Genomic DNA, 27,980 nt, shown 5'->3' with positions numbered 1-27,980 from the left:
TGCCTGTAAAAGAAAAATACAACCCCCCCAACATTAAAACCCACCACCCACATACCCCTAATCTAACCCAAACCCCCCTTAAAATAACCTAACACTAATCCCCTGAAGATCATCCTACCTTTAGTCGTCTTCACTCAGCTGAGCCACCGATGGAACTGAAGAGGACATCCGGACCGGCAGAAGTGATCATCCAAGGGGCGCTGAAGAAATCTTCCATCCGATGAAGTAATCCTCCAAGCATCGCTGAAGAAATCTTCCATCCGGGCGAGGTCATCTTCCAAGAGGCGCTGAAGAAGTCTTCTTTCCGGGCGAGGTCATCTTCAAAGCCGGGTCTTGAATCTTCATCCCGCCGACGCGGAACATCGTTCTTTCCCGACGGACTACAGACGAATGAAGGCTCCTTTAAGGGACGTCATCCAAGATGGCGTCCCTTCAATTCCGATTGGCTGATAGGATTCTATCAGCCAATCGGAATTAAGGTAGGAAAAATCTGATTGGCTGATGGAATCAGCCAATCAGATTCAAGTTCAATCCGATTGGCTGATCCAATCAGCCAATCAGATTGAGCTTGCATTCTATTGGCTGATCGGAACAGCCAATAGAATGCGAACTCAATCTGATTGGATCAGCCAATCGGATTGAACTTGAATCTGATTGGCTGATTCCATCAGCCAATCAGAATTTCCTACCTTAATTCCGATTGGCTGATAGAATCCTATCAGCCAATCGGAATTGAAGGGACGCCATCTTGGATGACGTCCCTTAAAGGAGCCTTCATTCGTCGGTAGTTAGGTTAGGATTTATTTTACAGGTAATTTTGTATTTCTTTTAGCTAGGTAGTTATTAAATAGTTTATAACTATTTAATAACTATTCTAACTAGCTAAAATAAATACAAAGTTACCTGTAAAATAAATATAAATCCTAAGATAGCTACAATGTAATTATTAATTACATTGTAGCTATCTTAGGGTTTATTTTACAGGTAAGTATTTAGTTTTAAATAGGAATAATTTATTAAAGTATAGTGTAGTGTTAGGTGTAATTGTAACTTAGGTTAGTTTTTATTTTACAGGTAAATTTCTCTTTATTTTAGCTAGGTAAGCTATTAAATAGTTAATAACTATTTAATAGCTATTGTACCTAGTTAAAATAAATTGAAAGGTGCCTGTAAAATAAAAATAAATCCTAAGATAGCTACAATATAATTATTATTTATATTGTAGATATATTAGGGTTTATTTTATAGGTAAGTATTTAGTTTTAAATAGGATTAACTTATTTAATAATAGAAATATTATTTAGATTTATTTAATTAATATTTGTTAGGGGGGTGTTAGGGTTAGTGTTAGACTTAGGTTTAGGGGTTAATAATTTTATTACAGTGGCGGCGGTGTAGTGGGGGGCAGGATAGGGGTTAATAAATTTATTATAGGTGGCGACGGTGTAGGGGGGCAGGATAGGGGTTAATAAATTTAATATAGGTTGCGGCGGGTTCAGGGATCGGCGGTTTAGGGGTTAAACTATTTATTTAGTTGCGGCGAGGTGCGGGATCAGCAGGATAGGGGTTAATAACTTTATTATAGCGGGCGACGGTATAGGGGGGCAGGATAGGGGTTACTAGGTATAATGTAGGTGGCAGCGGTGTCCAGGAGCGGCGGTTTAGGGGTTAATACATTTATAAGACTTGCGGCGGGGTCTAGGAGCGGCGGTTTAGGGGTTAATACATTTATAAGACTTGCGGCAGGGTCTAGGAGCGGCGGTTTAGGGGTTAGTAACTTTATTTAGTTGCGGGGGGCTCCGGGGGCGCCGGTATAGGGGGTAGAACAGTGTAGTTTAGTGTGAGTGCTTAGTGACAGGCTAGCAAGAAAGCTGTCAAACAGCCGAAGAGCAGCGAGATCGGATGAGTCATAACTCTCACAGTCCGCTGCTCATCGTCCCGCGGCTTTTTGACAGCTTTATTTGATAACTTAGGCGTATTTTTTCAGGTCCGCGGTGGCGAAGGTAGGCGAGCTTAGGCGGGCGTATTGGGCCGGCGAAGGCAGGAAAGTTGACACGTTGATAACTACCCCCACTATCTGCATGTAAAAGTTTATCATGATAACTATTACAAATGACATTCGGCGAGATAATTTCTACAATTTTACAACAAATGCACTTAGCTTTGGTTGAACCGATGTCAGGCAGCAATGTTCCAGTAGAAGCTTCTGAGGCAGGATCAGGTTGAGACATCTTGCAAAATGTAAGATAAAAAACAACATATAAAGCAAAATTATCTATTTCCTTATATGACAGTTTCAGGAATGGGAAAAAATGCAAATAGCATAGCCCTCTGATAGAAAAAAGCAAGAGGCAAACATCAATGGGGTATTGAAATAATAAAAAAGTTTGGCGCCAAGTATGACGCACAACGTAACTAAACTTTTTTGCCGCCAAAAAAATAACCGTAAATGACACACTCGCGTCACTAATGACGCAACAGTGTGAAAGGTCCCGGCGTCAAGTATGACGCCGGAAGTGACGAACTAGCATCATAGACGTACTTTTCCGCGCCAAAAAAAATTCGCGCCAAGAATGACGCAATAAAGTTAAGCATTTGTCGCACCCGCGGGCCTAATACCGCCCGCAATTTGTAAGAAGTAGTCAATTGAAAAAAAGACTAAACCCCAGGTAAGAAATAAATTTCATATTTAAAAGATGTTTATATTCCCCAAATATGAAACTGACAGTCTCCAGAAGGAAATACATGAACCTGACTCATGGCAAATATAAGTACAATACATATATTTAGAACTTTATATAAATGCATAAAGTGCCAAACCATAGCTGAGGTGTCTTAAGAAATAAAAAACATACTTACCAAAAGACACCCATAGACATATAGCAGATAGCCAAACCAGTACTAAAACAGTTATTAGTAGAGGTAATGGTAAATTGAGAGTATATCGTCGATCTGAAAAGGGAGGTAGGAGATGAATCTCTACGACCGATAACAGAGAACCTATGAAATAGACCCCCGTTAGAGAAATCATCGTATTCAATAGGTGATACTCCCTTCACGTCCCTCTGACATTCGCTGTACTCTGAGAGGAATCGGGCTTCAACAATGCTGAGAAGCGCATATCAACGTAGAAATCTTAGCACAAACTTACTTCACCACCTCCATAGGAGGCAAAGTTTGTAAAACTGAATTGTGGGTGTGGTGAGGGGTGTATTTATAGGCATTTTGAGGTTTGGGAAACTTTGCCCCTCCTGGTAGGATTGTATATCCCATATGTCACTAGCTCATGGACTCTTGCCAATTACATGAAAGAAAAAGGGATTATCTATCTTTTAAAACAATAAAAATTCTGGTGTAGACTGTCCCTTTAAGCATTCAACAAGTGTACGGTCACTGGAAAATAGGTTTGTTGTATGTGGTTGTGCAATAAAGCTACTTTTTTGTTTAATGTGACTTTAGTGGGAAGCTACTTTAACCCCTTAATGACCACAGCACTTTTCCATTTTCTGTCCGTTTGGGACCAAGGCTATTTTTACATTTTTGCGGTGTTTGTGTTTAGCTGTAATTTTCTTCTTACTCATTTACTGTACCCACACATATTATATACCGTTTTTCTCGCCATTAAATGGACTTTCTAAAGATACCATTATTTTTATCATATCTTATAATTTACTATAAAAAAAATTATAAAATATGAGGAAAAAATTGAAAAAAACACACTTTTTCTAACTATGACCCCCAAAATCTGTTACACATCTACAACCACCAAAAAACACCCGTGCTAAATAGTTTCTAAATTTTGTCCTGAGTTTAGAAATACCCAATGCTTACATGTTCTTTGCTTTTTTTGTAAGTTATAGGGCCATAAAGACAAGTAGCACTTTGCTATTTCCAAACCATTATTTTTCAAAATTAGCGCTAGTTACATTAGAACACTAATATCTTTCAGGAATCTCTGAATATCCATTGACATATATATATATTTTTTTAGTAGACATCCCAAAGTATTCATCTAGGCCCATTTTGGTATATTTCATGCCACCATTTCACCGCCAAATGCGATTAAATACAAAAAATCGTTCACTTTTTTACTAATTTTTTCACAAACTTTTGGTTTCTCACTGAAATTATTTACAAACAGCTTGTGCAATTATGGCTTAAATGGTTGTAAATTCTTCTCTGGGATCCCCTTTGTTCAGAAATAGCAGACATATATGGCTTTGGCGTTGCTTTTTAGTAATTAGAAGGCTGCTAAATGCCACTGCGCACTACACGTGTATTATGCCCAGCAGTGAAGGGGTTAATTATGGAGCATGTAGGGAGCTTTTAGGGATAATTTTAGCTTTAGTGTAGTGTAGTAGACAACCCCAAGTATTGATCTAGGCCAATTTTGGTATATTTCATGCCACCATTTCACCGCCAAATGCGATCAAATTAAAAAAAAAACGTTACAAACAGCTTGTGCAATTATGGCACAAATGGTTGTAAATGCTTCTCTGGGATCCCCTTTGTTCAGAAATAGCAGACATATATGGCTTTGGCGTTGCTTTTTGGTAATTAGAAGGCCGCCAAATGCCGCTGCATTTCACACATGTATTATGGCTAGCAGTGAAGGGGTTAATTATGTAGCTTGTAGGGAGCTTGCATGGTTAATTTTAGCTTTAGTGTAGAGCTCAGCCTCCCACCTGTAACATGAGACCCCCTGATCCCTCCCAAACAGCTCTCTTCCCTCCCCCACCCCACAATTGTCCCCGTCATCTTAAGTACTGGTAGAAACTCTGCCAGTACTAAAATAAAAGCTATATTTGGGCTTTTTGTGTGTTTTTTTTAGCATATTTACATATGCTGCTGTGTAGGATCCCCCCTTAGCCCCCAGCCTCACTGATCCCCCACCAAACAGCTCTCTAACCCTCCCCCTCTGCCTTAATGGGCGCCATCTTGGGTACTGGCAGCTGTCTGCCAGTACCCAGTTTAGTAAAAAAAATGTGCCTTTTTTAAAACAAAAATGCCCTTTTCTGTAGTGTAGCTTCCCCCCCCCCCCAAGATCAACCCCCCACCCCTTCCAGATCCCTTAGCTTTTAATTTACAGCTATCAAAAGTTTTAATTTTTTACTTTTGACAGCTTTATTTTTCTGTAGTGTAGCGGTTCCCTCCCGCTCCCGCCCCGTGCACGCGCCCGCCCGCCGCCCCCCGTGCACGCGCGCGCTCCCGTGCGCGATCCCGCCCCCCTCCACTCTTCTCGGCACATCGATGGTCGCCCACCCGCCTCCCAGACTTGCTCCCACCCACCAACGATACCGGCCACCGATGTCCGGTGCAGAGAGGGCCACAGAGTGGCTCTCTCTGCATCGGATGGCCAAGGGGGGTTATTGCAGGATGCCTCGATATCGAGGCATCACTGCAATAACCGGAAAGCAGCTGGAAGCGAGCAGGATCGCTTCCAGCTGCTTTCCAGACCAAGGACGTACGCCACACGTCCTCGGTCATTAACTGTATTTTTTTTGAGGACGTGTGGCGTACGTCCTTGGTCATTAAGGGGTTAATGATAAGTCTCTATCTTATTTAGGGTTTCAAGGTGTCCAATATATAACTGGGAGGGGGGAAGCGCAGTAGCGAGTGAAGCAACCTTCCTGAAATGAGTTTTTGCAAGTTGGGATGTCTGTACATTCCAAATTAATTTTCTTTGTGTTCAATGGCTAGAGTCTTTGTGGTGACAAATCAGGTTCAATAGCAGCAATATAGATTGATAGTATCTGGTATATACCATTAGAAGATTTACAGTGGGTGTAAAAATGGAACACCACGCAAATGATATCATGTTCCTAAAAATAAACATATATATATATATATATATATATATATATATATATATATATATATATATATATATCAGAATTAAAACCGATATTTGAAGGCACTATTTTAGCAGGGATGCAATTGTCTGCAGATCTCTGTCAGGTGAGCAGGCAGCAGAGCAATGCCCTGCACAACTATGCTGTACTAACACACTGCAGGTGGCTGGAAATTATGGAGTAAAAAGGGCTCCAATGCTTGGCATGGGAGGAGTAAATAAGAAGATGCTCTGCCTGCCTCTGATAAGTGTCACCCTCAGAGTCGAGCAGAAGCTGAACACACACTGAGATAAGTGCTGTGTTTGACAAGGGGGGAAACCCACAGCCAGCCAGTGTGAGTGCATCCAGAGCGAGAGACAGGAAGAGAGGCTAGGACCCCGCCCACAGGCCAGCGGAGACGGAGAGGGGGAGAAGGGGGAGAGAAGCAGGAATGTCGCAGAGAGCAGAAGCATCCGGCATTGTATCAGCGCTGCTACAGCATCAGGACCATAGTGGGGGGGATAAGGCCTGAGCGCTATCTGCTGCCCTCCAGCTGAGGGGCACTGTGACAGATGCGGAGTACAGGAGGCAGCTAGCCGGGTAAAATAGCATGTTTTGGAGAGATCCGAGTGAACAGAGCTGGGGGGCTGGTGTGACAGACGGATAGATAACGCGGGTATTAGAAGACAGGTGTATATGAGAAAAGGATAAATGATCACTGTCATTTAAACATATGAAAAAATAATGAAATTGCAGAGAAAGCTTAGGAAGACAGGAATGAGAGAAGACCTGGGGACATAGAGGCATTGGTTAATTTTAGAGTTAAAAAGGACAAAACATGTAGAAAAGATGAATTAGAACAAATGACGGGAAACTACAGACTGAGGAAATAGGTTGGGTGGAAAGGACAGGTGGGAGAATTACTGAAGGAGAGGCAGCCACACAGCATAGAGCAGAGAGGGGAAATGGTAAGATATAAAAGCAAAGGGCACATGAATAAGAGAAATAAAAGAAAGGCAGATAAAGGGCATGCAGCTGCATAAATAGAGGAGAGGACACCACTGCTTACAGTCAATTGAAGAGATTGGAAAGACAACTCAGTGTTTGTTTAAAATATATCTTACAACAACTATATATTTTTATGCTTGAACCTGGCTATATAGTTGAGGTATTTCTGCACTTTGTCTGGATGAATATCTGGCTGCCACCTTACTCTGGTGACCTGGATGTGTTTTACCACCAAATGAAGAGGAATGTATAAGGGGTGGAGACTTGTTTTCCACAAATTCAAGTATAGCTAAGGACCAGCCACCCTACTCACCAGGTATGACATGGTTTATAAAGCTAAATGTGTATCAAAAGATGTGATCAACAACAACAAAAAAACACTTTCATATACACTGATTTTATTTATTTATATATATATATATATATATATACAGTATTCATTCATTTCACTGTATTGTAAAACACTATCTTCCCAGTAATATATATATTGTTTTAGAACCTATACAGAAAACAATATGTATCCTGTTCATATGTTGTTACTTCTAATTATTTGTATTCACCTCCCTTTAACACATTCTATTTCTTTATATAACCTCAGTTGTCAGTTCTCTTATCTATATAATCGCTTTGAGAGCCTAGGTGTGTACAAAAAAGGCATAAGCTAATGCATACTGAGGTGATTTTGAATGTATAGCTTTTAAATTGAGGGAATTCATTGTTCACTTTTCATTAATTATAGGGGATTTATCACAATTATTAGATACAATAAAGTAACATAGACCGTGTTATAGTGTAACAAATCATAATAGATCACTATATCACTTACCCTTTTATACCCCAATTTCTTCAAATAATCCCTTCCTTTATATTCTTCCATATAACTAAAACTAATTTTACCCACAGTATAGTCTCTCTCAATTCTCTAATAATGCTCCATATAATCATTTCTTATATGTCTTCTTTTTCTGTATAAAGTCATCAACCTTTTTATTGTTCTAGTATTGTTCTCTAAACCCTGTTCCTGTAGCTTATGGTATTTCAACATATATCATCCTCTATAACATCCCCTACAAAGCCCCAATAATATATTCCCTGCCTTTTAATATAATACAATAAATTATCCCCTTACTCTGTATCACTTAAATCAGGGATGGCCAACGTGGGCCATGCTATTTGTGGCCCCAAGGAAAAAAAGCAAAGCTAAAAATATGTGCTTTGTAGATTTGTGGTTCATTAGCTAACAAGGTGACTGGCCCTTTGGAGAAATATCATTTGTGTGTTTAATAGCCATAAATTTATATGCGTCCCTTAAGGCTTCTGAAATATTGATCTGCAGGCCTCAACTAAAGATAATAATAAAAGAGAAACGTGCCATTGTCTTTTACTTTTTTCTATGTAAACTGTCCCTATAATTCTTCTTATTGCTCTATATCCCCTTAAAGACCAGTGAGGTAAACTGTCCCTATACTTCTTCTTATTGCTCTATATCCCCTTAAAGACCAGTGATGTACCCTGTACGTCACTGGTCTTTCTATGGGGATTATGCAATTAATAGCTGGTGGCGAGACCACGCTATTTTCTGTGACAAGAAGGGAGGATATAATAGTCCCATGTCCCATGGTTCATTGCGGTTGTTAAGGGGATATGGATCTTCCATAACTGCTACCATTGCTTTTAGAATTTCTCCCGCACATTACCTATTGCTCCTGATAATCTCATCAATTTATATACATACGGCTATGTGTGCATTTATTTATTCTGCCAAATATCACATTTTATAGCTTCTGTAAATTATTTAACTTCCCACGACTTCTCTCATTGCTCATATAACTTTACTTTTTAACAGAACATGTTGCTCTATATGACCTATGGCCATAACATCCTATTTTTCCTATTCATTTAATATATTTATTTTATTTTGCCTAACATCATTTTTGTATATAAATCATATATAACGCATGTTGCACCTTTCTGCCATTGTTATTATAATTACTGAGTCCTTATTTTGATGCATATTACTTCTCCCAACAAATCCTCTTTAAAGGGACATAATACTCATATGCTAAATCACTTGAAACTTATGCAGTATAACTGTAAAAAGCTGATGGGAAAATATCACCTGAGCATCTCTATGTAAAAAAAAAAGGAAGATATTTTACCTCACAATCTCCTCAGCTCAGCAGAGTAAGTTATGTGTAAAAAGTTATACTCACCTGCTCCCAGCTGCAGGTAAAAAAAAATAAAAAATGAAGAAATGAACAGCAGCCAATCAGCATCAGCAGTGCTGAGGTCATGAACTCTTACTGTGATCTCATGAGATTTGACTTAACTCTCATGAGATTTCATAGTAAACTTCCTTTACCTGATTGGTGAAATAATATGAGAGTGCACGAGGCTCATCCTTTCAGCTGTCCCAGGACAGACATACTAAAATGCTGCTTAGAAATACTTTACTGGCTACTGAGGAACTTTTGAGGTAAAATATCTTTCTTTTTTACATAGAGATGTTCAGGAGATATTTTCTAGTCGGCTTTTTACAGCTATGCTGCATAACTTTCAAGTGTTTAAACATTTGGGTATTATGGCCCTTTAAACAAAACATTCTAATGCTCCATATATAGGCACCTATAAAATCCTATATTATTCCATTTATTCACTTTAAGGGCTCCATTTATCAAGCAGGAAGCCCATAGTTTCAGGGTCACCCAAAACAAAAGTTAAAGGGACATGAAACTCAAAAATTCTCTTTCATGATATAGGTAGAACATACAATTTTAAACAACTTTCCAGTTTACTTCTATTATCACATTTTCTTAATTCTCTTTGTATCATTTGTTGAAGGAGCAGCAATGCACTACTGGTTTCTAACTGAACACATGGATGAACCAATGACAACCGGTGTATATATGCAGCTACCAATCAGCAGCTAGAACCTAGGTTCTTTGCTGCTCCTGAGCTTACTTAGATAAACCTTTCAGTGATGGATAACAAGAAAATTAAGCAAATTAAATAATAGAAGTAAATTGGAAAGTTGTTTTAAATTTGAATGTTTTATCTGAATCATAAAATAATGTTTTTTAAGAAGCAGCGGTCAGGATGATTGACAGCCCCTGCTAGCGGCCGATTAACAGCCAGTGAGCAGGGTGCGGCATTGCACAAGCATCTCTGGTGAAATTCTTGTGCAATGATAAATGCGGATTGCATTGTATAACCTGTTATACTATATAACCTCTCCTTCTACGTCTATTTACCTGGACTTATTGTGCCAGTGATTAATCTGTGTCATTGGAGAATTGAACTGTGGCCCCCGGGTTTAAGGCTGGGCAAGTCTACTGTGCGTCCTATTCATTCATAAAACTTCTGAAAACTTCTACTATAGCTTCATAAACCTCTCCCAATAACTGTTGTTCTATATCCAGAGTCTCCAAAGTGACATCATGGCATCTGACAAGCCTTTGTTGGTGCCAGCAGATGAATAGCAGACTCATTCATAACATGGAATATTAGCAGAAATACTTTCTGTTTTTACTGTTTTTTTTTTTTTTTTAATTTTTATAAAGGCCAACACATTTTGCAGCACTGTAGCAAAAAGTGCAGTAGTTATAAAAGACATAGTTAAAAATGAGTAGTTTGAGTTACCAAATGGAGAATATAAAGTTTTAACCCTGTATTTACTACTTTATTCTTTTAGTGATAAGGGAATAATGGCACCAGCACCTTTTGGTGAAGAATGTCACCTACAACCATCATTGCATAGCTAGGTCAAACAAAATTCCTGGCACTGTGCATTTTGCCCAACTGTGTGTGCACCAATATGGCTGCTGTTATAGTAAGAATTCTCTAACAGAACTCAGCAATTAGATAGCATGAGTTGCATAAGTAATCTGAAATATGATATGTGATCAATTGATATTATTTATTGTTTTCAAAAATGTTTGTTTGCTGGACAATAATTTCTGCTAAAGATCAGTTATTAACCCTGATAAAATAGTGTTTGAATTCAATTTTTTATTTTTTAAAGCTGTTGATATTGAAATTATTAAGAAGTGTATGTTTGTGTGCGGCTGATTTATAGAAATAAATTACTCATTGGCTGGTAAGGAAAACTCCCATAACTATATTTGGAGGCAGGCGGGCAGGAGCAGTTCTTCACAAGCATAAAAAAAGTATTTTTTAAGTGCTAGGATATGCATTTTCATACCTCAAATACTGTAATGCATTAACAAAAAAAAACATTTAAAGGGACAATGGAAAAAAACACATTAAGGTGCTTATAAAACTTATATGAAACTGACATTCCTGTACAAAGTATTCTGGTGCCATATAGCCCCAGTATAGTTTGTTAATCAAGGCTGCAAATAAACTTGCTGTGGGAAAAAAAAGTTGCTTGTCCTTTTCCCCTATTGCCAGATCAGTAAGTAAGAATGTCAGTCTCAGAGCATTCTAAGCTTCTCATTAGTGTGTGCAAGCCCAGGAGCCAAGGAGCCACTAGCTCCTAGAATTTTACCACTGGCTCCTAACTTTTGGGTTATTCTCCATATATCTATATTCAAATACCACTGTCTGACTGGTTTCTAAATTCTAAACAGCTTTGTTGACCCCTTATTTAAGCATATCTATGATTAGTTTGCATTGCAATATCCCTTTAACTGTTTGCTCTTTTCAGAATTCTGGTGCGCATTTTAATATGTTCTCTAGGTTATAATCACTTGTAAAACAGGGCTAGATTTGCTATTAGTAAACATGGCAGCTCCCTATAACACAGCCTACCTGGCTTGTGAAGTGATGAACCTTTGCTTTTCACGTCCCTTTATCTTACCTACTGTGTGCTGCTAATTTGTCTACTAGTCTATCTAGTATAGGCAATCAGTATCACCTTGCATAGGTTTGTGCACCTCGAGTAACCTGCGCTTTGGAGCTTTTCAGATGTTGATATAAGTGAGTACATAATTCAGTGTAATGATAGATTTTTATGAGGGAGACAGAGAGAGTGGGTGTACTTTGCGATGTGTAGCCTGAATAGGAATGTTGCTGTTACCATAAAAATGGTGAAATGTAACACTGATCATCATCATGTATGTGTGACAATTAATCAGAATTGACTAGGCTCCCAACAGTTCTCTTCACATTCAGGGCCCAGGGGAACAACTAGCTGCTCTAAGCATGCCTAAAGAGATATGAAACCCACATTTTTTCTTTCAGAATTCAGGTAGAGCATGCATTTCTTCCTTCATTCATTCACTTTGTATCTTTTGTTGAAAAGCAGGGAGGTAAGCTCAGAAACTGGCCCACTTCTAGAGCACTATATAGCAGCAGGAATGTTATCGATTTACAAAAGCACTAGATGGCAGCACTATTTTATTGCCCTGTAGTGCCTCAGATGCCTACCTAGGTATCTCTTCAACAGAGGAAGCAAATTTGATAAAGAAGTAAATTGAATTTTTTTTTTAAATAATATGTTCTGTCTGAATTACGAAAGAAAATGATTGCATTTCATATCCCTTTAACACATTTGGCTGCGATCTTGGGTGAGGGAAGTTTGTCACCGACAAATGTATTATCTAACAATCTAAGTTCCTGGTGTATAGTGACAGCAGTTGTGGCAATTACAGGTAGCAGTTTTCATTAATTTGTTGGGAACCTGTATTACAATTTCAAACAATGTTATGACCTTATATAGCTACAAACACACATTGTGGCCCCCCCAGCATGTCCCTTTTGTGGGACAGTCAAATGACGAGAGATGGGTTTTAAAATATTCCAGAGGCGTGTATATAATAGTCAATATCCAGTAGAAGACTTATAAAGGGAACATTTTGTGCAAATGGATTAAGGATTTTGGTATATTGTAATTGGACCTAAACCTGATATAGCACCTCCGATTGCTTTGCGGATTCTACATAACATGGCTGAATTTGTAGTAAGTTGTACTAACTAATACATTTTAAAATACTAAAGGATCAGTTTTTGTGACAGATCGTTTGAAAGATTCTTCTCTAAAGAAAGCATACAATCTAGATCAGGGATGGCCAACTGGCATCCCACGGGCTTCATGTGGCCCTCAGCACTAGTCTTTGCGGCCCCTGGGGAAAAGCAGAACTAAGCATGTGTTTTATAGTATTTGTGGCCCCTGGAAAAAGCAAAACTAAACCTATGTGCTTTGAGGTGGCCAAAAATTTTAAGAGCACTCTGGAGGGGAGAACAGCAAAGCAAATATAGGCCTCCCTGCAACTTTACCTATATCCCCTGTGCCACTGGACTTTTTAGGAAGCATATTATTATTTGGTTGCTTAAATTTATATGTGGCCCTTAAAGGGACACTAAACCCCCCAAAAATATTTAATGATTCAGGTAGAGAATACCATTTTAAGTAATATTCCCATTTACTTCTATTATCTAATTTGCTTCATTCTTTAGATATCCTTTGTTGAAGAAATAGCAATGCATAAGGGTGAGCCAATCCCACAAGGCATCTGTGTGCAGCCACCAATCAGCAGCTACTGAGCCTATCTAGATATGCTTTTCAGCATAGGATATCAAGAGAATGAAGCAAATTAGATAATAGAAATTAATTAGAAAGTTGTTTAAAATTGCATGCTCTTTCTATATCATGAAATAAAAATTTTGGGTTTCATGACCCTTTAAGACTTGAAAAATATTGAGCTGCAGTCCACCATGTGTTGAAAAGTTGTCCATCAGTGATCTAGATGAAGATTGAGGTTACAGAAACAAGACATGATTGGATTGCTTTGTGGTTGTTCATTTGATTGTTAGACTAGATGTGTTGGAGATAGCTACTCTGTGTTGGGAATGTGGAGGGTACATGGGAATTTTCACACAATATGGGATTTCACGGATACTTGCTCAATGTATTTTATGTTAGGGGCACTCACCATAAGGCAATCAAATTTAAACTCAATTACCAACATGATGTTGCACAGACAAAATGTATTAGCACAGTCTGTCAAAATTAAAGGGACAGTCTAGGCCAAAATAAACTTTCATGATTCAGATAGAGCATGTAATTTTAAACAATTTTCCAATTTACTTTTATCACCAATTTTGCTTTGTTCTCTTGGTATTCTTAGTTGAAAGCTTAACCTAGGAGGTTCATATGCTAATTTCTTAAACCTTGAAGCCCACCTCTTTCAGATTGCATTTTAACAGTTTTTCACCACTAGAGGGTGTTCACATATTTCATATAGATAACACTGTGCTCGTGCACGTGAAGTTATCTGTGAGCAGGCACTGATTGGCTAGACTGCAAGTCTGTCAAAAGAACTGAAAAAAGGGGCAGTTTGCAGAGGCTTAGATACAAGATAATCACAGAGGTTAAAAGTATATTATTATAACTGTGTTGGTTATGCAAAACTGGGGAATGGGTAATAAAGGGATTATCTATCTTTTAAAACAATAAAAATTCTGGTGTAGACTGTCCCTTTAAAGAGTAAACTAGTTGTGCTAATTTTTAACTCATTACATTCACTTTTACTACTCGCTATGCTATTGTTTTTCCTCCTCTACCTGCAGCTCTATTTAAAGCCATTCTCTTATTTTAACTCATTACAGAATCCAGTTGGTAAAGCTCTGCAAGTTATACTGGGCGCCGCCATCTTGTAGCTCGCGTATTGTTGCATCCTGTGATAGGAGAAGGGCACTTTAACAGATCTGTGATGTTACTGGCTTGTTGACAGCTGTACATTTCACTTCAGTTTAGCGGAAGAGTTATATTTTTGCCGTTTTTTGCACAGTTTAAAAATTACTTAACAAATATACACTCCAAGCTGGCAGCACCCAGTGTGAAGAATAAAGTAAAATAAAATTCCCCTTATCTGAAATTCAAACAGCTGTTGATCTTTGTTGTATTCTGGTTCTTCTTAAAATTCCCTCCTCTTTTTGCAAAAAAGGTATATCCTGATGGGTTGATAAAATGAACCAATCAGGATTGTAGATGAGTGGAATCACTGTCAAAACTGAGCCTGCCTGCCTGCTCTGACTGGTTACTTGGGACTCCATTTATCAAATGTTGAGCACCCCCTGCTCACTGGCAGCCAGTTGGTCACTAGCAAGGGCTGTCAATCATCCCAATAGTATCTTATAACCGCTGTTTCTTAACTTTAGTTTCAGACGGGCTTAGAATGGCCAGCATTCACGATTTCATCTCATCAGCAATGATATCAAAGAATTCTGGATCTTCATATCTTAACTAAGAAAACATAACTACAATTTCAGTCTGTGATTGGTAAACCACTATGTGCTTGATTCCAGCTGATCAAACAAGCCTATATTTTGATTCTCTTTTTTGTCTGGTGTCAATCTTGATCTTTCTTCTATCTACATTTCTGTCTATGTTCCTATAACCCAGATCTTTGTACAAAATAGACCTCCCAATGCAGACCCTATTGTCTTGACCACTGTATTGTACACCAAAAGGCATCTAAATCTCAGGGCTCCACTGAGGTGCACACTCTAGGGCCAAGACAGGAGATGCCCACTCTAGGCCAAAGACTGGCATGCCCACTTGAGGACGAAGACAGGAATGCCCACTGCAGAGTTTTAATGCAATAGCTGGATACTAGTATGTGGCAGATACCCTCTGCAGGGCTTGGAAGCAGGAATTGGAGACTGGGACTTGGCAGATACCCTCTGCAGAGCTTGGGTACAGGAACTGGATACAGGAACTTGACAGATATCCTCTGCAGAGCTTGAATGCAGTAGCTGGAAACTGGCACTTGGCAGATACTTACTACAGAGCTTGGATGCAGTAGCTGGATACTAGAACTTGGCAAGCCCCCTCTGCAGGACTTGGGTACAGGAGCAGGATACCAGAGAAGGCAGGATGGTGACACAGGATAACAGGTAGCTGTGACAGGCTGATTATACGAGAATAGCCAGGAGACAGAGAGTCAGATACCTGAGAGCATTCCGATAAGTCACCAAATACAGGGAGAATCTGTTAGAGTAGTCAGGAGACAAGGCCAAGTTCTGTATACCAGAATAGCGGTCCAATCTTTCAACAAACAAAAGGGATATCCAAAAGAGTAGTTAGGAGGCGACCCAAATTCAGGAACCAGAGGGAAAAAACAAACAGAAACTCAGGCAAGGTCAAATGCACTAACAGACTGGTAGAACCACAATGTTAGGGCATGGCGTAGTCTGTGAGGCTGCTTTTTATAGCACTGCTGACTAGGTAACTGCCTGCAGCTGGCATGCAGGTGGAGCTAAAGAGCACAATCAGTGCAAGGAACACGGAAGCATCAGCACAAGCTAAAGCCCTGTGGTGGTGCAGAGATAGGGCTACAGGTTTTTCCACTGGGACAGATTTTGCAGGAGAAAGAGGAATGCTTCCAGGCACAGATAATGATTTCTAAGACAAAGGAAAGGGCTGGTTTTCAAAGGACTGTTTGCATAGTATAGGAGTGAGGGTCTTAGGAGGTCTTACTGGGCAAAAATATATTACATGGCCACTATCCCTACATTTAAAAAAGTCCTAGTGACCTTCTTGTAGCAATTTCTTCAGCTGGGAGTGGATCACAAGGATACTTGGAAGACTTAGTGGCCATAGTATTTTTTTTGTTTTCTGCTCTTTCTACCTCTGTTTTCTAGGCAGTTATTGGACTATCCATGGGTGCAATGGAAGTGGGTTGAGTTCCTGCTTTATATGCACCAAAGATGGTGCTTTATATGCACCCTCTGGTGGCGCAGAGTGACAGTTTTCATAGTATGTTATTGGCAATAAAATGATGAAATAAAACATTTGGATAGCATACGAGTGGAAAGGCGTCAAGCAATAGAACTACACCTCAAAATCTCCAGCCCTCCTAAATCCTGCTGTCAAGGTACAGACCTAGTTGACTAGACCAAAATATGCCCTGATACATCTGCACGTATACATAAACATCAAATAATGTTTTAGCAAGATATATGGCATTATTAATCATTGTAGTATACCAAATAGACATATACGTACAGACTCAGGAAAATATACACTGGAAAATAGGAATGAACCACTTATAGAGAAAAGGTGCAAGAACTTCCACAGATGAGTCATGTTGGTGGGCTCTATCCTTGTTGCAAATGTGGAGAGCCATATTGCTTTAAAACGCCACACAACTTTGGGTAGGAAGTAGAATGAGTGAAAGCTCTTCATATTACATCCGTGGTTTAGACACAAACATTATACAGTTCTACCCTCATTTTGTTTTTCAAAGGTATATTATCTGCTTTGAACTAAACATAGTCACCTTATTTTCAATCTATTTAGGTTCACTAACTTAAGATATGATTTTTAAATGTAAAATAACAAATTATAATTAACACTGAGTTTGCTAAAGCTCAGCAGCCAGCTATGCGAATCTGATGAGTGGCAGAGAGCATATTTCACAAGGGGCCTTTTGCCTATGGCGTTGATAACTCTAGAGCAGATTATGGGGACAAATACAATCAAAAGCTCATCAGTCACAATATTTACAGTATTTTTGAAATTATTTGTCTATAATTAGGTGAAATATGTTTTTCTTTGTATGACTCTTTGAAATACCACCTCTCAAGTTTCATATCAAACATCAGGATTATCCTGATTTTGGACTTATATGGCAAGATATTTGCAGCCTCTAAAAGTGTCCAGATTTTTTTGTAGTTTCAACTTGCAGCTGGCGTCCACTTGATTCATTTTTACAACTGCTTCTTTACTGTATTTCTTTTATCCAACAGCCAAGCATTGTGCTGTGCACATGAGAGATCTACTTGGTGTTTATATTGGAAAGGGAAAATAATTGATACACATACTGCTTTTTTTCTCCTTCAAGTTTAGTCCAGGAGTAGAATGCATGTCAGCTGATCTATTTTTTTTTTCTAGTTTTCAGGACATTTTTAAAAAAACCTTCAAATATACTTGAGTTTAAAGAGAGAAAAAATTACTGCATTTTAACTTTTATACATGTTCCTTCCTGCATGCCCTCCCTTATATCTGTCTAGGAAAACATGGTTGAGGATGTGGCAATCCTAAATGACAGGGACATAAAGTTTTGACAGATTGTCCTGCCAGTCAAAACTATGGAGAGCCTGAATGATAAAAGAGGTCTGGCAAGTTGAACTCCTTTGCTAGAGAAGCATATACTAGGATGGTGGTCAGATTTATGGTCACAGATAAGCTTAGTGAGTAGATATTTTCAGATGGTGTTTTGTCCTGGAGTTGGGGAAAGTGCAAACTAGTTCTTACTATAGTACTGAAAAAGGGGCGCACGAGCATGCAGTAAATTAATAATGTTTTTTATTATAACACACACTAAGCAGTGATTACAGTACAGTAGAGCAAAGCAGTGATTAAACTTATAAATGCATTACTTATCTTCGGGTTTTGGATATGGTATTACCAACATGCAACAGCGCTGAAAGTCATCATTCAATGGAATACAGGCAGATGTTATCCAGCAGATTCCCCAGCTCCTCTTAGCAATCCTAATAATTAAACCTACAGGTTTCACCGGCGTGTCTAGCTTTATGTTAATCATATTATTTCATTTAGAAGGCATTTTAATTAGCTAAGAGTGTTTTTAATAACATGAATATTCTCACATTATCTGTCTCATGGAATGTTACATTCCACTCTTTCTAGATACGCTCTGATATGAGAACAGCAAGGTACAATGAAATTCAAGTATAACTAATTTCTTAAGTACACCCCTCACACTTTTGTACATATTTTATTAAATCTTTTCATGTGGCAATACTGAAGAAATGACACTTTGCTACAATATGAAGTAGTGAGTGTACAGCCTGTATAACAGTGTAAATTTGCTGTCCCCTCAAAATAACTCAACACACAGTCATTAATGTCTAAACCATTGACAACAAAAGTGAGTACACCCCTAAAAGGAAATGTCCAAAGTGGGCCCAAATGTCAATATTTTGTGTGGCCACCATTATTTTCCAGCACTGCCTTAACCCTCTTGGGCATGGAGTTTACCAGAGCTTCACAGGTTGCCACTGGAGTCCTCTTTCACTCCTCTATGACAACATCACAGAGCTGGTGGATGCTAGAGACCATGCGCTCCCCCACCTTCCATTTGAGGATACCCCACAGATGCTTAATAGGGTTTAGGTTTGGAGACATGTTTGGTCAGTCTATCACCTTTACAATCAGCTTCTTTAGCAAGGCAGTGGTCGTCTTGGAGATGTGTTTGGGGTCTTTATCATGTCGGAATACTGCCCTGCGGCCCAGTCTCCGAAGGGAGGGGATCATGCTCTGCTTCAGTATGTCACAGTACATGTTGGCATTCATGATTCCCTCAATGAACTGTAGCTCCCCAGTGCCGGCAGCACTCATGCAGGCCCAGACCATGACACTCCCACCACCATGCTTGACTGTAGGCAAGACACACTTGTCTTTGTACTCCTCACCTGGTTTCCGCCACACATGCTTGACACCATCTGAACCAAATAAGTTTATCTTGTCTCATCGGACCACAGGACATGGTTCTAGTAATCCATGTCCTTAGTCTGCTTGTCTACAGCAAACTGTTTGCAGGCTTTCTTGGTTTTATGTGATACTCATTACTGACGGGATGCTTCATCATTGGCACCAAAGAATAGCACCAACCTGCACTGCATCCAGCAAGGCACTAGGATTTGGTTAAAAAATAAACTTCTTGGGACTTCCGGTAGGCGGCAATCCAAGATGGCCACAGGCTCCTAAAGCTCCGTCTAGCTTGGAGTCAAAGTGGCTACAGAACTTGCCATCCTCTTCTCCCTTGACAGTGAAGGTGTCCGGGAACTCTTTGGGATCAAGGCATACCACCCCTTGGCCGCCGAGAAGGAAAAATAAGCAGTTTGGCACGTTGGTGGGAACACTGCCACCATGCTTCCCCAAGCTACCCCTGATTATGAGATAAAAGAAGCAAAGATGGAGCTCCCTAACGACACAGATTGCTACACTGACCTCTCCATCTTGGCGGAATTGAAATCTGTACTCCTGCCTAAGCTGGACCGCTTGCTGTTTTCATGCCGGGACTTGTGCGCGATTATCAGTGAACAGAAGCAATCAGACCGGCAAAAAATACCCTCCTGCAACACTGCCTCTCCGGCGACAGAAACTGAACCTATGTTGATCCTGACGCCAGGGGTACATCACGTCGCCCCTGAACTTTCGCGGGGGAGAGAGATGGCAATAGTAACAGAGCCCAAGACTTCTATCCGCAGTGAGGCCACCTGGCCGAAGGAGATATTAGAGACGGGATCACGGGCATCGTCCCTACCACACTCGGTGAGATACCTAGATCGTGGACCGAGCCGACCTAGTCACTCTGCTCATAGAGCCTTTGACAACTCTACATGGGGCACTAATAAAACTGACACGGACCGGCCTTTGGCTGCTCACACCATCCGCTCGACTGAAGCACAGCATGGCAGTGGCCACCCCTCACACAAAAGCGCCTCTATCCTGACCTATGGCTATATAACATCTGAATGCATTTGGAGACGCCACTCTGTGTTTGCCTTGGTGCTCACAGCTGCATCTGACTGACATGTTGTCCCTCTCGGATCACCCTGTACATCAGCTAAAGCGGTTGCCGGTCTTGTTTCATGCAGCGGCGTCGGTCAGAGAGGGCATAGGCTAAGAGCGGACAGACCATACTTGAGCCGGCTCTTCTGCCGTTTGAACTAATGCGCTCCTTGAATGACCTGCGGAACCTGTGCTGAGTTAATCAATACACCGCTCTTCATGTTATATTTTTTGCTGAGATCCAATAAAGCTCTCCGTTAATTTTCACTTTGTAACACATGCGGATGGGACTGTTCAACTATTCTCTTTGTGATTTAGCTGTGGTGTTGTTTATTTGACCTGCCGGAATTGCAGTTACTTTTGAAAAAATCACCAAAAACTTTGCAAGGTTTGTGCAACCGCACAACTATCACCCAGCAACAAGCATAGGCTGAAAGTCTACATGGAAAGCATTGTGGGGGACTGTTTGTTTTCCATCATTATGCCTCATAATTGACTAAACATCTTCTTAGTTACTTACACACGTAAGGTAGTTTTTCCAGCGCATATGGCCTCAAAAGGTTTCTGACCCGAAATAGCTGAAGTATCTGTCTTGACATATCAATTGTATTTTGTTTTCACTTTGTTCTGTTTTATCCGGTCTGTACTATTTACTGTTTGTATTTGGAGTGTTCATGGTTTGGACACTCAGTGCCCGCCTGAAGCAATGGTAGTTATTTGTAAATAGCTGATGTGGAGAGTGTTTTGACAGGCTAGATTTAGTACCACCTATTGCAGTTAAGGGCCCTCCTGCTCACCGCATTTGCAGGCCTAGCCAAGTTGCAGCAGCCACTTTAATGCTGACGATGTAAACCGCAAATTACAACTCCCATAACACATTACATTTCATTATTATTCCCGATACTGTAGAAAATGACAATGTATGTGTGCCTCCTCTCACCCCTTAAACCTCACTAATTTGTCTTTGGCCACGACTGATGAAAACATACACTTGTTAGTGCAGCTAGCTAGATTCTGGGAGTTGAATTGCATGAACTACACACTTCACCTCATACCCAGTTTGTCATGTCAAAAGAGTAATAATTTTTATGCATCTATGGCCCTGATGTCCACCCACTTCTAGATCCTTCCTGGAGTATCTGAAAAACCTAATTCGACAGCTATAGTTTAAACTATATACCCACACCCATGTCTACGCTTGATAACACATAGTGGTACTCTAATAACTCCTGCTGGTATCTATAAAATGAAGCGGTAGGAGATGTGCCCCTCATTTAATAAATTAATAGCACTCCAATGCTATATCATACAACAGTTAGGTCAGATATGCCTCCTTGACACTACCTCTCTTAGCTATACCTCAGCAGATATGTTGCTTAATTGCTTGCTCAAGCTTGTTTATCTTATAACACTGAACAACATATATTGCTTTTTTAATGTCTCTCACAAGCAATATGTTGATATATCGTAAACTTTAAAAGTCTTCACTAATATACATGGCCCAGCACTATTACTGATCTAATGTTGACACGTTGTGCCATGGATTACTATGCGAGGCACGCAGGAATGTTATTTTTATGACTGTATGCACTTGCTGTGTTCCCCCCATCCCTTACCACTCTACCCTTCCTTCTCCCCTGACACCCCCCTCCCCCCCCTTCTGTCTCCCCTGTTTTATGTTTGTTTGGTTGTTTGTTGATAACGTCAAAACCCCCAATATTGTGGTGCAAACCCATGTTTACTAGATTGACCTATGGTAAATTTTAAAGCTACATGTATGTTATTATATGACACAACATGGTTGACCTATGGCAAATTTCAAAGCTACAGAAATGTTATTGTATGAAGTCGCAGTTGCTTGTGTTGGTATATCTGCTTCCCTTTTTTTTTTTTTTTTTTTTGGCTCACCCTGCGAGGCGGGCTGATGATACACCTTGTAACTTTGCACCCTTTATTGGTTATAAATAAAAGTTTAAAAAAAATAAATAAACTTCTTGAGTTGAAAAACTTATCAAGGGTTTAAATAAACACAAGCTGCACAGACACGGGAGCCATAGCTTTGTTGCTGCACCGCACCTGTCCTGAAATCTTGCAGACACCTGCCTTCTAATGAGGAGCAAATCAGGAACAAGTTGAATCTATGGTGGAGAAAAAAAACTTTATCCTCTTGGCTGCCAAACAGGGCTCTGCCTCTAGAGCCTATTGGTCAGGATATTATGGTCACAGCGTACTGACTGCTGTATAAAGGTCAGCCTGCCTGTTTGCACTTTTTTCACTAAGAGTGCCATCACACTTACGAGTACCTGTTCACTTGATATCTCTGCATCATTTCACACTGCTTGAAAATATTACACCATGAGGCACTTTCTTTTTGTTTTCATTTTCTTTCTGGGATGACAGCCATGTAAACCAATTTGATGCAGTGTGCGGCGTATGGTCTGAGCACTGACAGGCTGACCCCCCACCCCTTCAACCTCTGCAGCAATGCTGGCAGCAATCATACGTCAATTTCCCAAAGACAACCTCTGTATATGACACTGAGCATGCGCACTCAACTTCTTTGGTCGACCATGGCAAAGCTTGTTCTGTGTGAAACCTGTCCTGTGAAACCGCTATATGGTCTTGCCCACTGTGCTGCAGATCAGTTTCAGGGTCTTGGCAATCTTCTTATAGCCTAGGCCATCTTTATGTAGAGCAACAATTCTTTTTTTCAGATCCTCAGAGAGTTCTTTGCCATGAGGTGCCATGTTGAATTTCCAGTGACCAGTATGAGAGAGTGTGAGAGTGATAACACCAAATTTAACTCACCTGCTCCCCATTCACACCTGAGACCTTGTAACACTAACGATTCACATGACACCGGGGAGGGAAAATGGCTAATTGGGTCCAATTTGACCATTTCCACTTAGGGGTGTACTCACTTTTGTTGCCAACATTAATGGCTGTGTGTTGAGTCATTTTGAGGGGACAGCAAATTTACACTGTTATACAGGCTGTACACTCACTACTTTACATTGTAGCAAAGTGTCATTTCTTCAGTGTTATCACATGAAATGCTATAATAAAATATTTACAACAATGTGAGGGGTGTTCTCACTTTTGTGGGATACTGTGTGTGAGTAACATGAACTATAATTCAGTGGAGACAACCCCAGGATCCATCAGATATTGTAGGGCTGCCTAAAAATACTTCCCTTTACAGTTTCCCAAGGAGAAAGAGGTCTGAAGTCCATCCTATAAAGCAATGTTTTCCCTGGAATTATGGGAACAGCTTGAACATCATGCTTTCTTTGGCTTGTCTTTTACCATTCTAAATGTTCTCACAAAAAATAATACTAACTCTGATTAGAATCTCTCTCTTAATATCTAACATCACTAAAATAGATTACAGGTTAGGGCAAAAAAAATATTTTCAAGGGAGCATACAGGAGGATGTTTTTAAACCAATTTATTCTATTCACATATATACCACTTTACTTCAGCAACATAGAAAGCTGTAACTTTTTATCTAAAAAAAAAGTGCTTACCTGATAAATTAATTTCTTTCATGGTGGTGAGATTCCACAAGACATTGCATGTGGAATTACACTCTAGTCCACTGGGGGTGGCAAAACACCACTACATTCCAGAGCTTTATTTGCTCCCATTTTCCCATTTGTCAGTCATACATAAGGCCAAGTAAATGGAGGGATGCAGAAAAGCTGGAAAGACAAAGTGGGGCAATTGAAGCGCAAAACAAATACTACCAACAACTGTGTAAAGAAAGGGTGGGGTTTGTGGTCTCTCACCATTATGAAATGAATTAATTTATTATTTAGCAAACATTTTGTTTTCTTTCATAAAATGCTGAGAGTCCACAAGATATCACATATGAGATCCTATACGCAAGCAGTAAAGTCCACAAGACCACCATGAAATACAATGGTACTGTGGTACTGATTCTGTGCTTCTCCAGAAGAATAACAAAACAGTAACTATGTAGTATGGAACTGTATCTGGTATTCTTATTGTACGAATTGTGAATAAAGAAATTTGTAACAAATATCTAATCAACAAAAGTAGTATTGTAAGATATGAATGACTGTTAAAACCACAAATGATAATGAAACCTCATTTATATATTATATGAATAATAAAACTGGTCTCCACATTGCGACTCATGCGGTTATTTAATAGAATAAAAAGGAAAATTGGGGGAAGTGGAGATTAGCTGTTGTTTGGTCGCTTTTGGACCAAGTTGGCGGGGATGGGGAAAGGGAGGTCAGCGGGCAAGAGCCGCTCTGAGGGGAATGGGGGGCGGAGCCTTAGATTATATCAAAATAATAAAGTGCAAGGGGTAAATATAGAGTGTATTATAGAGCTAAAGGGATGGACTACAAGGGACAATCTATTGTTTATGTAGTTAATATAGTTAATAGGGGGAACAGAAATTGCTCAGGGTATAGTAATTTATATACGTAATTGAGGGGCTAATTGGAAGGCCCTATCCGGCTAAATAGGAAAGCTTTGGTTGCGTATCTATAAGCATAGGAGGTGGGGTGCTGGCGATACCCTATGAGGGGATGCTCTATATAATTGGATATCCAAATTCCTCTGGGGAGGTCAATAGAAAATGTAAGTTGGTTGCTAGAGGTTATTATTTAGCGCTATTTTATAATGAGGGGTCATAGTTAAGTAGAGAGCGACTGAGTCCTGGTCCAACACATAATACAAATAAATCTACTTTCTATAAGATGAATAAGGGTAGTTCTTAAGGAAGTTATGTGGAAGGGGGGATAGTAGTATGTATGGAATATAGGGGACTTCTGGGTGAGCTCCTCTCCTGGGAGATGCCAGCTATAGGCGATGCGGGAAAAAGGAGTAGGGGTATGACCCGCAGTCAACCAGTACCGGCGGGAAAGGGGGGAGAGGGGCCCAGCAGTAAAAGATAATTTGTACTAACCATAAATTCACCCTAGTGAATATCGTTTTCTAGAAAAATAAATATAATAAGGCTTGCAATATAACTCTCATATACATCCTTGGTATATAAAAGATGGGAGCCATAGAGAGGAGTGGCATCACAATTGAAAGATAGTATAGACTGTCTCTGTAAGGCCCTGGCTGGCATGATATTAACTAGCTTATGAAGTATGCACCACCCATAACCATTCAACAATAACAATGGAGGGATTAATATTTTATGAACAGAACAGTGTTTGGGCCTTAGGATCAGGTAGTTTTAAATAGCTAAAGATATAGGCTCCATCTAAGATGTTAATGTCATTCTAATATAATTGTATAATACCTCATGCTAAAAACAGTACATATTGGCTCTAATTAAAGATGGCAGATATGTAATTGTTGTCAAAGGTATGGAAGTAAGCTAACTGGCATAGAGACTAAGTCAGGATGTTTAAGATTAGCAAACCATAAGATTTTAGGGTGGCACACTGTTAAAACTAGGGATAGAACTTAGCAGCTGTGTTTAAATGAGTCTGTAAGCTTTGAGCCCCAAGTTATAACCAACATTCATAATAGATACACTGAACTAAACTAGGTGTTAACCAGGTCTCAGAAATTAAGGCATCATATATTGTTGTACATATCCCTACAGATATTATGAAACTAGGTATAGAGGAATACACAAATTATATATTATATGAACATGGGGGGTTGCAATTATTACTGCTCTCACTGTATATTGAATTGACAATTATACAACAGTGTATAACTCTATTAGCAGCAGAAAGTCTGCTGTGCAAGTGTCTTATAGTAGCAATACAATATTGAAAAAACTGTTTAGGTTATATACAGTATATGAACATGAAAGGCAGAATGGGACAAATAGTCCAACAAGGAGTTGTCTAAGTATTAGTTAAACCAGATTTTTATAATATTTCGTCTAATGTGCGAGCAGACAGATAATTTCTCTAGTTTACCGTTATGTACAGCATACAGTAGACAATTCTTATACATATAGTGTGGGAAGAGAAAACAGCATGGGGAGACATAGCTTCTTCTAATCTAATCCGATCACATCTTGCATTCTAGTGAAGTTAAACTAAGCCCTTCAGGAGCGCATAACAGTGAACCCGTGATATGAAACATTTAATCCCCCTTGTATACAACAAAACGTCCTAATACAAGAGAAGCAGGTATTAGTAGTAGCCAGGGCAGTTCATATCTTTACATACGGCTTGTGGGTAGTCAAAGGATCATCTAGCTGAGCCCTTAAATCAGTCCTGTAGCTTCAGTTATCTCAGCCGATGCCTTCTCTCATGCAAAAGCTGTTGAAAGCAGGGCAGCCAAACGAGTCTAGATGCTTTCGTAGATGGGAATAATGGCTGTGAGGAATCAAATAGCTCAGGCCTCCTCTGTAATAAGCCAATTTCCCTTTGGCGGAGCGCTGCGCTGGGACTTTTGCTGGGTCATATTCCTGCATATGTAAAGAGTGTCCTTCTTGCTGCTTAGGGTCCGTGTTAATAGTGGAGGGCTGTAGGGCACTGCGTTGCTCAGGGAAACATGTTTGTCCTAACATCTTATATCGTGTAGTCTGACTTGCCATCTTGCGCCCCTCCTCAGATTCCATATGTACTCCGAGTGGCAGATATATGTCGTCTGCTGATTGCTCTCGGTAGTCTCCTATTTTGCCTGGTGCCTTGGGATTTGTAGATATTTGCGACCTGAGTAGGCTTAGATGAGGATGGAGAGAGGGCAGCTGGCGCTGTATAGCCTTGTTCTGGGGAAATACCCCTGGTTGTAAAATATCGGCTGCCATGTGAAGCGGTTTAGCTGTGTGCGGTTGTACTGGGTCCCCACTGGTAAGACCAGGTAAATCATTGATCGAACCCCATCTAGGCTGTCTTTCCTGCGATCGGTCAGTAAAATGGGTAAGTTGTGAATCCTCAGTCTGACCAGCCATATGGGTGTCTGAGTAGGGTAAGGAGGCGACGCCATCTTGGCTACGCAGCTCCAGGAAGATAGACCTCAAGCTGTTAAATTGGCTGTCAGCTCTCTCCAACATGTCTTTCAGCAGAAGAGTAAGGTGTATGGAGGAAACCTCCATTCTAGGAACAGTATAAGGAAAAGATATAGGTACTTAGGGCGTTAAAAATCGAAGTTCTAGGGAACAGGCTTCAGGAGCTCTGTTAAAGCACGTCTTTCCTCTTAGGCAGTTGGCTCCGCCCCCCCTGAAAAGCTGATTTGATCCTGATCAAGGCCTGAAAAAAGGGCTGGATTATCAGAGATCTGGCAGTTTCCTTGTGATACAAGACCGATAAGGCCAAAATATAACCTTTAATAGAACCAGCCGATAAGCCTTTCTCCAAATGGTCCTGTAGAAACTTGAGAACTCTAGGAATCTGAAATGAATTTCAACAGTATCCTTTCTAGAACACAAGGATAAAACATGAACAATTGGGAGGTCAACTTTCTTATACAATGATGATGTTCTTCCTAAATGAGAATGCATGACAATTCTTTCATTGTCAGGAAACTGAGAGTTGCTCTGTTGATTGATGTAAGCCACTGCTGTGACATTGTCCGATTGGAAGTGAAAAAAAAAAAGGATTTTTGCCTGAGGTTGGACCAACTCTGAAGGGCCCTGAAAATTGTGTGAAGTTCCAGAATGTTTATTAGAAGCCTCGCCTCCCAAG

The 27,980-nt window shown here is 39.9% G+C and overlaps 1 protein-coding gene across 1 annotated transcript in view; it reads left to right on the top strand.

Annotated features, from left to right (window-relative positions):
• Positions 1–6,292: 6,292 nt before the first annotated feature.
• Positions 6,293–27,980, top strand: part of INSYN1 (inhibitory synaptic factor 1) — an 80,847-nt gene continuing 59,159 nt past the window's right edge. Inside the window, exon 1 of the mRNA XM_053717326.1 lies at positions 6,293–7,155. The gene's annotated coding sequence lies outside the window, so the exon portion shown is untranslated. The remainder of the gene's footprint in view (positions 7,156–27,980) is intronic.

This window comes from Bombina bombina, chromosome 6 (assembly GCF_027579735.1).
Source record: "Bombina bombina isolate aBomBom1 chromosome 6, aBomBom1.pri, whole genome shotgun sequence".
In the NCBI taxonomy this organism is placed as follows: domain Eukaryota; kingdom Metazoa; phylum Chordata; class Amphibia; order Anura; family Bombinatoridae; genus Bombina; species Bombina bombina.
This window is presented reverse-complemented; position numbering and strand designations above follow the sequence as displayed.